The sequence below is a fragment of the Pan troglodytes genome, chromosome 17 (assembly GCF_028858775.2).
Source record: "Pan troglodytes isolate AG18354 chromosome 17, NHGRI_mPanTro3-v2.0_pri, whole genome shotgun sequence".
Lineage (NCBI taxonomy): Eukaryota > Metazoa > Chordata > Mammalia > Primates > Hominidae > Pan > Pan troglodytes.
This window is the reverse complement of record NC_072415.2, coordinates 31,436,872-31,448,892: the sequence shown is the minus strand read 5'-3', so window position 1 is coordinate 31,448,892 and position 12,021 is coordinate 31,436,872. Positions and strand designations below refer to the sequence as shown.

Sequence of the window (12,021 nt, the reverse complement as noted above, 5' to 3'; positions counted from 1 at the left end):
GATCCGCCCGCCTCGGCCTCCCAAAGTGCTGGGATTACAGGCGTGAGCCACCGCCCGGCATTATTGTCTCTTTAGTATGTGAGCTTCATCAAAATTTAACACAAACACTCCCCTTCCCTCTTTCGGGTTTCAGGATGCCAAGCTCACCTGGCCTTTTTCCTTATCCTACTAACTACTCTTGCTTTGTTTTGTTTTGTTTATAGACAGGGTTTCTCGCTCTGTTGCCCAGGCAGGAGTGCAATGGCACAATCAGGGCTCACTGCAGCCTTGACCGTCTGGGCTCAAGCTATCCTCCTGCCTCAGCCTTCTCAGTAGCTGGGACCACAAGTGCGTGCCACCTTGCCCAGCTAATATTTTATTTTTTATTTCGTAGAGAAGAGGTCTTACTATGTTGCCCAGGCTAGTATCCAACTCCCGGGCTCAAGAGATTCCACTGCCGTGGCCTCCCAAAGTACTGGGTTTACAGGCCCAGAGCCTCCATGCCCAGCCTCTAACTACTCTTTCTAAATCTCCTTAGCTGGTTCCTCCTTCCCTATGGAGCCAATACATGTCACAGTGTTTCCCGGCTTGCGGCTGTAATCTCTTTATGTATACTTTTTCTTTTAACCTGGTAATCTCCTCCAAAACCATGACTTTGATTTGTATCTCTAGCCTAGACTTCATCGCTGATCAACAGAACTCTTAGATATTGTAAGACAATACTTATCGGCTGGGCATGGTGGCTCATGCCTGTAATCTCAGCACTTTGGGAGGCCGAGATGGGCGGATCATGAGGTCAAGAGATCGAGACCATCCTGGCCAACATGGTGAAACCTCGTCTCCACTAAAAATACAAAAGTTAGCTGGGCGTGGTGGCGCATGCCTGTAGTCCCAGCTACTCGGGAGGCTGAGTCCCAGCTACTCGGGAGGCTGAGGCAGAAGAATTGCTTGAACCCAGGAGGCAGAGGTTGCAGTGAGTGGAGATTGTGCCACTGCACTCCAGCCTGGGCGACAGAGCAAGACTCTGTCTCAAAAAATAACAATAATAATAATAAAAATTTAAAAAAATAAAGTTTCCCCAGGTGAGTCCTACACACATTAAACTTTGATAAATATTGTCCTTTTTTTGTTGTTTGAGACTGACTTGCCGCGCCTGGCCAAAACTTTATTTTTATTTATTTATTTATTTATTTATTTTTGAGATGGAGTTGCACTCTTGTTGCCCAAGCCGGAGTGCAATGGCACGATCTCAGCTCACTGCAACCTCTGCCTCCTGGGTTCAAATGATTCTCCTGCCTAAGTCTCCTGAGTAGATGGGATTACAGGCACTCACTACTGCGCCCAGCTAATTTTTTGTATTTTTAGTAGAAATGGGGTTTCACCATGTTAGCTCGGCTGGTCTCGAACTCCTGACCTCAGATGATCCATCCACCTTGGCCTCCCAAAGTGCTGGGATTTCAGGCTTGAGCCACCACGCCCAGCCTGGAAACTTTAAAATGAAAATCTGATTCAATCGTTGTGGGGCCTGAAATTCTGCAGTTCTAACAAGCCTTCAGTTGATGAAGCTGCCCCTACTCTATACACATCAATTTGAGTAGCAAAGCTAAAACGGATATTTGTGTGTTGCCTTCTCAACATCTATTCCCTTGTCTTTCCAAATGTTTCTAATATTCTTCTGGTGATCCTTGTGGTCCTAAGAAAGCTGACTCTACCCTTTTAATACTCCATTCCATTACTTGTTCACAGTAGGTTTGGGATCTAAGTTGATCCAATTGGACCTTTAGAGGCAATGTTCTTTTCTTTTGTTGTGAATGGAAAGGGAGTAACCCCTGGAGCTGTTGGGAACTTCCTTACAACCAGGAGAAGAACCAATTTCAGGACATAGTGTTGTTTGTTTCTTTGTTTGTTTGTTCATTTAGACAGGATCTTGCTCTGTTGCCCAGGCTGGGGTGCAGTGGTGTGATCCTAGCTCACTGTAGCCTTAGGCTCCTGGGAATAAATTGATCCTCCCACCTCAGCCTCCCAAAGTGCTGGGATTACAGGGAGCCACTGTGCCCAGCCAAGGACAGAGTTTATAAAAAACTAAAACCTGTGATGACATCAATGAGCCCCTAGATAATGAATACTGCCTGAATGTTGCTATTTAGAATTAAATAGCCAGCCCTGCAGTGCATGCCTATAGTCTCAGCTACTTGGAAGGCTGAGGCAGGAGAATCACTGGAGCCCAGGAGTTTGAGGCCAGCCAGGGCAGCACAGGAAGACCCTATCTCAAAAATGAAAAAAATTAAATAAAATTTAAAAATTCAGCTCCTCAGGCCAGGTGTAGTGGCTCATGCCTGTAATCCCAGCACTTTGGGAGGCCGAGGCAGGTGGATCATGAATGAGGTCAAGAGATCAAGACAATCCTGGCCACCATGGTGAAACCCCATCTCTACTAAAAATACAAAAAAATTAGCCGGGCATGGTGGTGCATGCCTGTAGTCTCAGCTATTCGGGAAGCTGAGGCAGAAGAATTGCTGAAACTTGGGAGGTGGAGTTTGCAGGGAGCCGAGATCACGCCTCTGCACTCCAGCCTGGGTGATGAGCAAGACTCCATCTCAAAAAAAAAAAAAATTCAGCTCCTCAATTTTGGTAACTGCATTTCTTTTTTTTTTTTTCGAGATGGAGTCTTGCTCCATCACCCAGGCTGGAGTGCGGTGGCTCCATCTCAGCTCACTGCAACCTCCACCTCCTGGGTTCCAGCAATTCTCTGCCTCAGTCTCCCAAGTAGCTGTGATTACAGGGGCCCGCCACCTCATCCGGCTAATTTTTGTATTTTTAGTAGACACAGGGTTTCACCACCTTGGCCAGGCTGGCCTTGAACTCCTGACCTTGTGATCCACCCTCCTCGGCTTCCTCAAGTGCTGGGATTACAGGCGTGAGCCACCATGCCTGCCTAGTAACTACATTTCAAATACTCATATGTGTCTATGGCTACCCTTTTGAACAATGCAGATATATGAATATTTCCATCATCATAGAAAGTGTGATTGCACAGTGTTTTTGGAGGACCATATTTGTTTCCTTCTTAGCATTTAATTATTTACTTATTTATTGTCAGATACAAGAATGCAAACCGAAAGCAGGGAATTATGTCTTTTCTGTTGACTGCAGCACCTCCAGCATCTAAAATAATGCTTTGTTGATATGTCCTCAATAAATATTTGTGAAATAACTAAATGCCTCGGCTGGGCGTAGTGGCTCACACCTGTAATCCCAGCATTTAGGGAGGCCCAGGTGGGCGGATCACCTGAGGTCAGGAGTTCGAGACCAGCCTGGCCAACATGGTGAAACCCTGTCTCTACTAAAAATACAAAAATTAGCCGGGTGTGGTGGCGGGCGTCTGTAATTCCAGCTATTCAGGAGGCTGAGGCAGGAGAATGGCTTGAACCTGGGAGGCAGAGGTTGCAGTGAGCCAAGATCGTGCTACTGCACTCCAGCCTGGGCAACAAGGTGAGACTGTGTCTCAAAAAAAAAACATAATAGGCTGGGCGCGGTGGCTCATGCCTGTAATCCCAGCACTTTGGGAGGCCGAGGCGAGCAGATCATGAGGTCAGGAGATCGAGACCATACTAGCTAACATGGTGAAACCCCATTTCTACTAAAAATACAAAAAAATTAGCCGGGCGTGCGCCTGTAGTCTCAGCTACTCGGGAGGCTGAGGCAGGAGAATGGTGTGAACCCCGGAGGCGGAGCTTGCAGTGAGCCGAGATCGCGCCACTGCACTCCAGCCTGGGCAACAGAGCGAGACTCCGTCTGGAAAAAAAAAAAAAAAGAAAAAAAAAAAATAACTGAATGCCTCTTCTATTAGGATGCATGCTGCATGTGGAAGGAGACTTGAATGTATTGTTCTCTGCAGTATCCCCAGTACTGAGCATGGGGTACTCCTCTCTATTATCTTGAAGGTCCTTCCTACTTTGGGCTGATAAAAGAAAATAACTTGTATTTGATGAATCAGAGTTTTTTAACTTTATCAAGCCCAGAGAAACATTAAAATGAGACACACGTCTCATTCATCTATTGAAACTGTTTGTGGCCGGGCCTGCTGGCTCACACCTGTAATTCCAGCACTTTGGGAGGCCAAGATGGGAGGCTCCCTTGAGCTCAGAAGTCCAAGACCAGCCTGGGCAATATGTTGAGACCCCAAGTTTCTACTAAAAATACAAAAAAAAAAAAAAAATAGCTGGGCATGGTGGTGCACGTCTGTGGTCCCAGCTACTCGGGAGGCTGAGGCAGGTGGAGGCTGCAGTGAGCTGAGATGGTGCTACTGCACTCCAGCCTGGGCGACAGAGCCAGACCCAGTCACACACACACACACACACACACACACACACAAAACTGTTCACTATTATTACAAGTAGCTATAAATTAACTACTAATGCCACACCAGACACTAAACCCCATACTCTATAGCTTAACAATGCATAGTCAATCACTAATCAATGTTATTTCTGTAAGCCAATGATAATTCTTGAAAAACAACTTTCTATCAGCTCACTCCCTGTCCAGGTTTTTTGCCTTTAAAAACCTGCTTGTAACAAAGGCCAAAAGGAGCTCGTATTCAAATTTACTTGTGTCTGAGTATTCCGGGCAGCTGTCCTCACTTTGGCTCAAGTAAACTCTTTAAATCACATTTTGTGTTTCAGCCTCTTCCTTTTAGGTTGACAGGGGCCTGCCTACTTCTTAAGCCATCCCCTTTCCCCTCAATAGTATAAGAATATTTGGGGCTGGGCGTGGTGGCTCACGCCTGTAATCCCAGCACTTTGGGAGGCTGAGGCAGACAGATCATGGGAGATCAGGAGTTTGAGACCAGCCTGGACAACATGGTGAACCCCCGTCTCTACTAAAAATACAAAAAATTAGCTGCATGTGGTCGTGGGCACCTGTAGTCCCAGCTACTCGGGAGGCTGAGGCAGGAGAATCACTTGCACCCAGGAGGTGGAGGTTCCAGTGAGCCGAGATCACACCACTGCACTCCAGCCTGGGTGACAGAGTGCGACTCCATCTCAGAAAAAAAGAAAAACAAAAATGGAGTTCTTGCAATTCATCAAGCTTCCTTCCTCTCCAGTCTTTCATACATACAGTTCTTTAATCTGGCTAACACCTACTCATCCCCTCTCAAGTATGTGGGGCCAGCATTATTATTTGTATGGTAGTGATGTGTCTCCCAGATGGCAAATTGAAATGTCATTGTCAGTTGATTTATCCTAAATTGCTGTACTTTTTATTTTCTAGCTCAAAAATTTTTTAGGATTTTTACTTTCTCATAGTATAAAACCATCAAAGAGTCCTGAAATAAAGTCAACAAGAGTGGGGCAACAAATAATGCCTTAATTTCCTGCTAGCAGGAGGATTAATCTGAAAGTGAGATTGTCCTGTCCTCTGTGATTTGGCAGAGGCTTTATCTATTGCAGGCATTTAGATTGGTCATAAGAAAGAAAAGTAACAAGGAAATGGGAAAATAATACATGGAGCAATGCAACTATTCCATTATTAGTTTTCAGAAGTAGACATCCTACTGATAAGCAAAGGCAGAAAAGTATATACTGCAATTTAGAGTCAGTAAGGAAACAAGCAATTTAAACAAGTCCAGGAAATTACATTCATGGTTTTGAGTTCAGCAGGAGAACATGGTCTTTTAATTCTTGCTGTAGGGGGCGTGAAAAAGACCTTCACCACTTATGTAACTATAATGTTGAGCACCACGATGTGTCATCTAGGTTATAGCGTTTATTTCTAGCACTGGTACACATCAAAGCTGAAACAATCAAAGATCTCCCCAGGACTTTCTTGGGAGATCTCAGAACGGGGGCCACTCTTTTCACTGAAACCAGTTTGCTGTGAACTTATGTAATCTCTGCCAAGTTGTCAGGAAAGCATACTTGAGAATGAAACTAATACAGATGAAAGAACAGCTGGGCATTGTAGAGTGTCCTGCTGACATCATCTGACATCCTCAGGTTTTAGGATGACCTGAGGTCAGCAGTTCCCCTATAGCTCCTGGTTATGGTAGCAATACTTTTTTTTTTTTTTTTTTTTAATGTTGCTCACATGAGTTTGAGCTGGATTTCAGTCATTTTCTAACTAAAGAGACCTGACTAACATTTTGTTTGGATTATCAAACACTACTTTCTTTTTCTAAGTTGAATGTCTTCCTACAGTTATCTGAAAAAATATTTTCTTGCTAGTCTTAGACCCCCTTTGAACTAAAACTTGTGATTCTTTCAGTTGTGATCTATAATTCTCTACCTGTTCAATGCTAGGCTTCTCACTAATTGTAAAACTTTTAACATTTAAAAATATTTATTCATTCATTAATAAAAATGCTTTAGATGTAGACATAAGTAACAGTTATATTTCCAAATTATGTTATATTTTTATTTTTCTTTTTTACAAAATTTTTAACTTTTATTTTAGGTTTGAGGGTACATGTGAAGGTTTGTTACACAGGTAAACACGTGTCATGGGGGTTTGTGGTACCCATTATTTCATCACCCAGGTATTAAACCCAGTACCCAACAGTTATCTTTTCTGCTCCTCTCCCTCCTCCCACTCTTCCTCAAAAAACTTTAATTCTTTTTTTGTTTGTTTGTTTTGAGATGAAGTCTTTGCCCAAGTGGCACGGTCTCGGCTCACTGCAACCTCTGCCTCCAGGGTTCAAGTGATTCTCCTGCCTCAGCCTCCTGAGTAGCTGGGATTACAGGCAGGTGCCACCATGCCCGGCTAATTTTTGTATTTTTAGTAGAGACGAGGTTTCACCATGTTGGTCAGGCTTGTCTTGAACTCCTGACCTCAGATGATCTGCCCGCCTCGGCCTCCCAAAGTGCTGGGATTACAGGCATGAGCCACCGTGTCTGGCCAACTTTAATTCTTTACTCTTTCCTGAAAGAGACTGTAATCTCAAAGATATTTAAATAATAATGGATTATTATTTAATCAGATTATTATTGTTTCTTAGTAGACAACCAAATTAAATGAACCAAATTCCAAAGCTCATAGATAGAATGCTCTAAAAGAAAACTACCGATAGAAGGAAAAACAAATATGATATAATAGTTCAGAGTAAGATTTAATCAATTACACTACAAATTGAGACTACTGGTATTCATGAATCGGAAGTGAAAAAATCCTTCAAAATGATAAAGAATAATGCTCAAGAAAGTTTATTTTTTCCCATGAACGCAAACTATTTATTCTTTTCACAGAAACTGATTATATATAGTTTTAGAAAAGAAAATAAGGCCAGGCACGGTGGCTCATGCCTGTAATCCCAGCACTTTGGGAGGCCGAGGAGGGTGGATCACCTGAGGTCCGGTGTTCCAGATCAGCCTGACTGACATGGTGGAACCCTGTCTCTACTAAAAATACAAAAAAATTAGCTGAGCGTCACGGCGGGCACCTGTAATCCCAGCTAATTTGGAGGCTGAGGCAGGAGAATTGCTTGAACCAGGGAGACGGAGGTTGCAGTGAGCCAAGATCACGCCACAACACTCCAACCTGGGCAACAGAGCAAGACTCTGTCTCAAAAAAAGAAAATACAGCATAAATTGCAGGCATGAATTATGTATCGAAAATACATGATTTATTTCTTTTCTTGTTTTTTTAAGGCCACCGGCTGGGATCAGACACCAGGGTCAGCAGAGCAACAAGCTGCTATGGCCTAGGCTCCTGGCCGGAGGGCTATGATTTCATATGGTCTGATATTTGCACGAATTCCTATGCTCCTGATTGAGGCCAATTTAGCATATAGAGTGGAATAGACTACTCAGAAGCAGAGGCCTATTTTGTGAGAATCGACACTCATTAATATGGTTTCTTTGTATGCCAGAATTTGAATTACTACAGACAAAGTAGTTTATCCAACCAAAAGAAGTCCCACCAGTTGTCTGGCAATCAGAAGACGAAGATGAAGGGAAACATAGGTCAGGTCTCCTGATAAATAACCAGCTTTTAACCAGACCAGTAGTTTACTCCTGTTCCCCCGCCCCACCCCCCCCAATTTGAGCTGTTTGGCATATGTCATTAAAGTGTGTATCAGGGACTGGAGCTGAAGGTGGAAGCAGCAGACAGGTCTTTGCCAAGTAACACAACTATGGTAATGTGAAGAATGGCCTCACCCATCAATACCTCCCAAACAGCTGGGATTACAAACGTGAGCCACTGCGCCCAGCCTCGTTTTTGTTTTTAAGCCATAACATCTCCCTGCGCAAACTGACAGGCAGCTCACTATTCGTGGAAGATGAATTGTCAGAAAAACATCAGGTTTGACAAACTTAGAGCACATTTTGGTTGTACTTGGCTTCAAAGAAGGAGGGCAGGAAGGGGAAAACCCATTTATGATCACCTCTTCCCATTCTGAAATGCAGAAGTACCGAACTAGCCTCACAGTTCCGCAAATAAGTAAAGGGTAGCACAGAACATATGTTCAAAAGCAGTCTAGTAGCCGGAGCAGTGGCTTAGGCCTGTAGTCCCAGCGCTTTGGGAAGCCAAGGAGAGAAGAGAGGATCACTTGAGGCCAGGAGTTCGAGATCAGCCTGGGTTGGTCTCAGTGAGACCTTATCCCTACAAAATATAAAAAAATTAGCCTGGCGGCCGGGCGCGGTGGCTTACGCCTGTAATCCCAGCACTTTGGGAGGCCGAGGCAGGTGGGATCACAAGGTCAGAAGTTCGAGACCAGCCTGGCCAAGATGGTGAAACCCCGTCTCTACTAAAAATAAAAAATTAGCCAGGCGTGGTGGCAGGCACCTGTAGTCCCAGCTACTCAGGAGGCTGAGGCAGGAGAATTCCTTGAACCTGGGAGGCGGAGGTTGCAGTGAGCCGAGATCGTGCCTTTGCACTATAGCCTGGGTGACAGAGTGAGACTCCATCTCAAAAAAAAAAAAAAAAATTAGCCTGGCATGGTGTCGTGGGCTTCATACATGCAGTTCTCAGGGAGGCTGAGGCAGGCGGGATCGCTTGAGCCCAAGTCGAGGCTGCAGTGAGCCGTTACTGTGCCACTGCACACCAGCCAGGGCTACACAGCAAGATCCTTCCTGTCACAAAAGAAAAAAGTGTGGGAACCATGAATCCTAGTGATAGAATCTTGGATTCTATCTCTAGAAGCGTCCAAGAGCGAGCCAAAGCTTTGTCTGAACACTCAGTCTGACTAAGTCTAGCAGAATATTTTACAATTTCTGATGACTCTTGCACTCTGATACACTGGAAGAAAGTGTGCAAGGAGAGGGCGAAGCCCTGCATTTTTTGGAGGTGCTGGAGGGCAGGGCAGGGACTGCACCCTCCTTTTTTTTTTTATTTGAGACAGGGTCTCACTCGTCCAGACTAGAGTGCAGTGGCCCAGTCTCAGCTCACCACAACCTCCGCCTCCCAGGCTCAAGGGATTCTCCCGCCTCAGCCTCTCGAGTAGCTGGGATTACAGGCGCACGCCACTACCACCCGGCTAATTTTTGTATTTCTAGTAGAGACGGGGTTTCACCATGTTGGCCATGTTGGCCAGGCTGGTCTCGAACTCCTAACCTCAAATGATCCACCCGCCTCTGCTTCCCAAAGTGCTGGGATTACAGGCGTGAACCACCGCGCCCGGCCCCACCCTCCTTCTTTACATTGGCTCATATGGAAGACCAAAGGCACCTGGATTATACGTCGCAGACAGAAGCAGCCAAAACCTACATGGCAACCAGTTGCGACAAATTTCCAAGGTAAACCACAACCGCTGGGGGCCTGGGTGGTTTTCAGCTCAAAGCGATGACCCCAGGAACGACAAGCGGCCGCCGCTAGGGGGCGCCGCCACTTCCCTGCCAGGCGACCACCCGCGGAGGCGCGCGCGCTAGGCCTCCCACCGCGCCTGCGCTGAGGATGGACACTAGCTCGCCTTTCCTCGACGCCCAGCCGTCCGGGCCGGGGTGAAAAACTGCGTGACACGCAGTGAGCGTGGCGGCCATCTTCGTCTTCTGGGCACGTCAGCTGAGCCGGTTAGGGCTGAAGAGGAGCGTTGCGCAAGCGCACCCAAGACGGTCACAGGTAACTCCCATCTGACGAGCGAGGCGTCGCCGTCGTCGCCGGAAGTTTGGTGTTTGCGCCGCGGGGGAGGCGGCGGCCGCAGCAGAAGCAGCTGAGTGTCTCCTGATACCCGGATGTGAGGCGATCCGCTGGCTCTAGTCTGACCCTCCGCCAGGCAAAAGGAAGGTACGCGAGCGTCCCTGACGGTCCCCGCCGCCTGTGTCTTCACCTCTCTTTTGCCAGCCCCTTCAGGGAGCGGACAGTTCTCCCTCTTCCTGTTCCACCCTCGGTGGCGTGTTGCCTCGCACGCCCCTTCCTACTGCTTCGGTCCCAGCTCTTCGCGCCCCTGGGAGGGAGGCGGGAGGCTCTAGGCTTCAAGACGCCGTCGCTTGAGGTAGGCAGCTAACGTGCTCGCGCGTCCGCGCACCACCTGCCGCTGTTTGCTGGGCGGTCGAAGTTCATAAGGGGTCGTGACCGCCGACGGGGCAGGGCCGGAGTTCCCAGCACTGCCGCGAGGGCTCCGGGAGCCCCGAGGTGGCGTGCAGCCATTGCTAGCACCGGGGCAGCGCCGGTGCTGGTCCCGCAGGTAGCTCCGGGCCCCGTCTCCGCCCCCTGCGTTTTCTCTTCCCAGCGCTTCACCGGAGCCAGTCCCCCGCCGCCTCCTGGCGCAACCCGCTGACCCGGCCTGAGCCTGGAGTCCTCTGCAGTTTGCGGGGCGCGATGTGGGGTCTTGGTTTTACAGCCTTCAGTTTGGGAGGGGAGCGGGCCCAAGGTCATAGAGTAACTCATGCTGCAAATGGGGGTCTCGGCACAGGTAGGGCGGCTCTGGAGTAGAAATGAGTGCATTGAGGGCCGCAGTGAAGTTTATAGCGATGGAGAGAGGCGAACCAAAGAGAATTGGGTCCTCGATTTTTATCACGGGTTAAGATTATTTTACTATGGGGGTTTATTTTGCACAGGCAGAATGGGATAGCAAGTCCAACAATTCGAAGACTACCTCCTCTCCCTCCGCCTCTCAATGATGCGTCCGAAAATCCGGCGTGTGCTTTATTTTCCGGGGCGATGGGGACGCAGCGCGGACCAGGGGAGGGAGGAAGAGGAGGAGGAAGGAGCTCAAGCTTTGTGATTTGAGAAGTACTATGAACCATGTTTTCTGTAGTCTCAGCTGCACTGAGATTCCTTTAAACAGGAATCGCAGCACACAGTATCTAGATAGTATTACAAAACGATATCTCAATAAATAAGCTTCGCAGGAAACAAAAGCGCTACTTGGTGGCATAAGGTGTGGTTAGTCCCCCCACCACCATTGGCTTTTTTTAAAAAGTGGATAAAACATAGATTTCAGTTGAAAACATCCAGGTTGCAGTGAACTATGCTATATTCACTTTGTCTTCTGGTCAAGTACTTAGTTTCTGCTTTACACAGGACACCAACACGAATAAAGTTTTAAGTTATTATTTTATTTTGAGACGGGGTCTCGCTCTGTCGCCCAGACTGGATTGCAGTGGTGTAATCACGGTTCACTGCAGCCTTGACCTCCCTCCCCGGCCTCAAGCAATCCTCCCACCTCCGCCTCCCTGAGTGGCTGGGACTACAGGCGTCCGCTACCATGTTAGGCTAAGTTTTCTATTTGTTGTTGAGACGGCGTTTCGCCATGTTGCCCAGGCTGGTCTCGAACTCCTGGGATCAAGTGATCACCTGGGCCTCCAAAAGTGCTGGGATTACAGGCCTGAGCCACTGTGCCTGGTGAATTTTTTTTTTTTTTATTTGAAAAGCAAAAAATCTAATCAATGGAATTAGACATGGGAGTAGGATGAGAAGTGCTTTAAAACGTGCTTAATTTGGAAGTCGCAAATTCAGGCCTAGAGCATGTGAGGAAATGAGGAAACTAGGACTGTAATAGAGCCACTTTTTCCCTTTTAGGCAGAATGCAGAGTATCACTGTTGGGTCAGATATGTGACTTTGGAAGCACAATTCCAAAATTTGTCCTGGCTTACGAGCTAGAA

The 12,021-nt window shown here is 47.1% G+C and overlaps 1 protein-coding gene across 15 annotated transcripts in view; it reads left to right on the top strand.

The window, feature by feature from the left end:
- The first annotated feature begins 9,800 nt into the window (after nt 1-9,800).
- The window catches only part of ESCO1 (establishment of sister chromatid cohesion N-acetyltransferase 1), a 72,210-nt gene continuing 69,989 nt past the window's right edge, over nt 9,801-12,021 (top strand). For 5 of the 15 annotated variants that reach the window (XR_010152043.1, XR_010152044.1, XR_010152045.1 and 2 more), the window contains exon 1: nt 9,801-10,200. The gene's annotated coding sequence lies outside the window, so the exon portion shown is untranslated. Of the gene's footprint in view, nt 10,409-12,021 lie in introns of all 15 variants that reach the window. The other 10 variants (XR_010152047.1, XM_063796025.1, XR_010152048.1 and 7 more) reach the window with 8 other exon arrangements.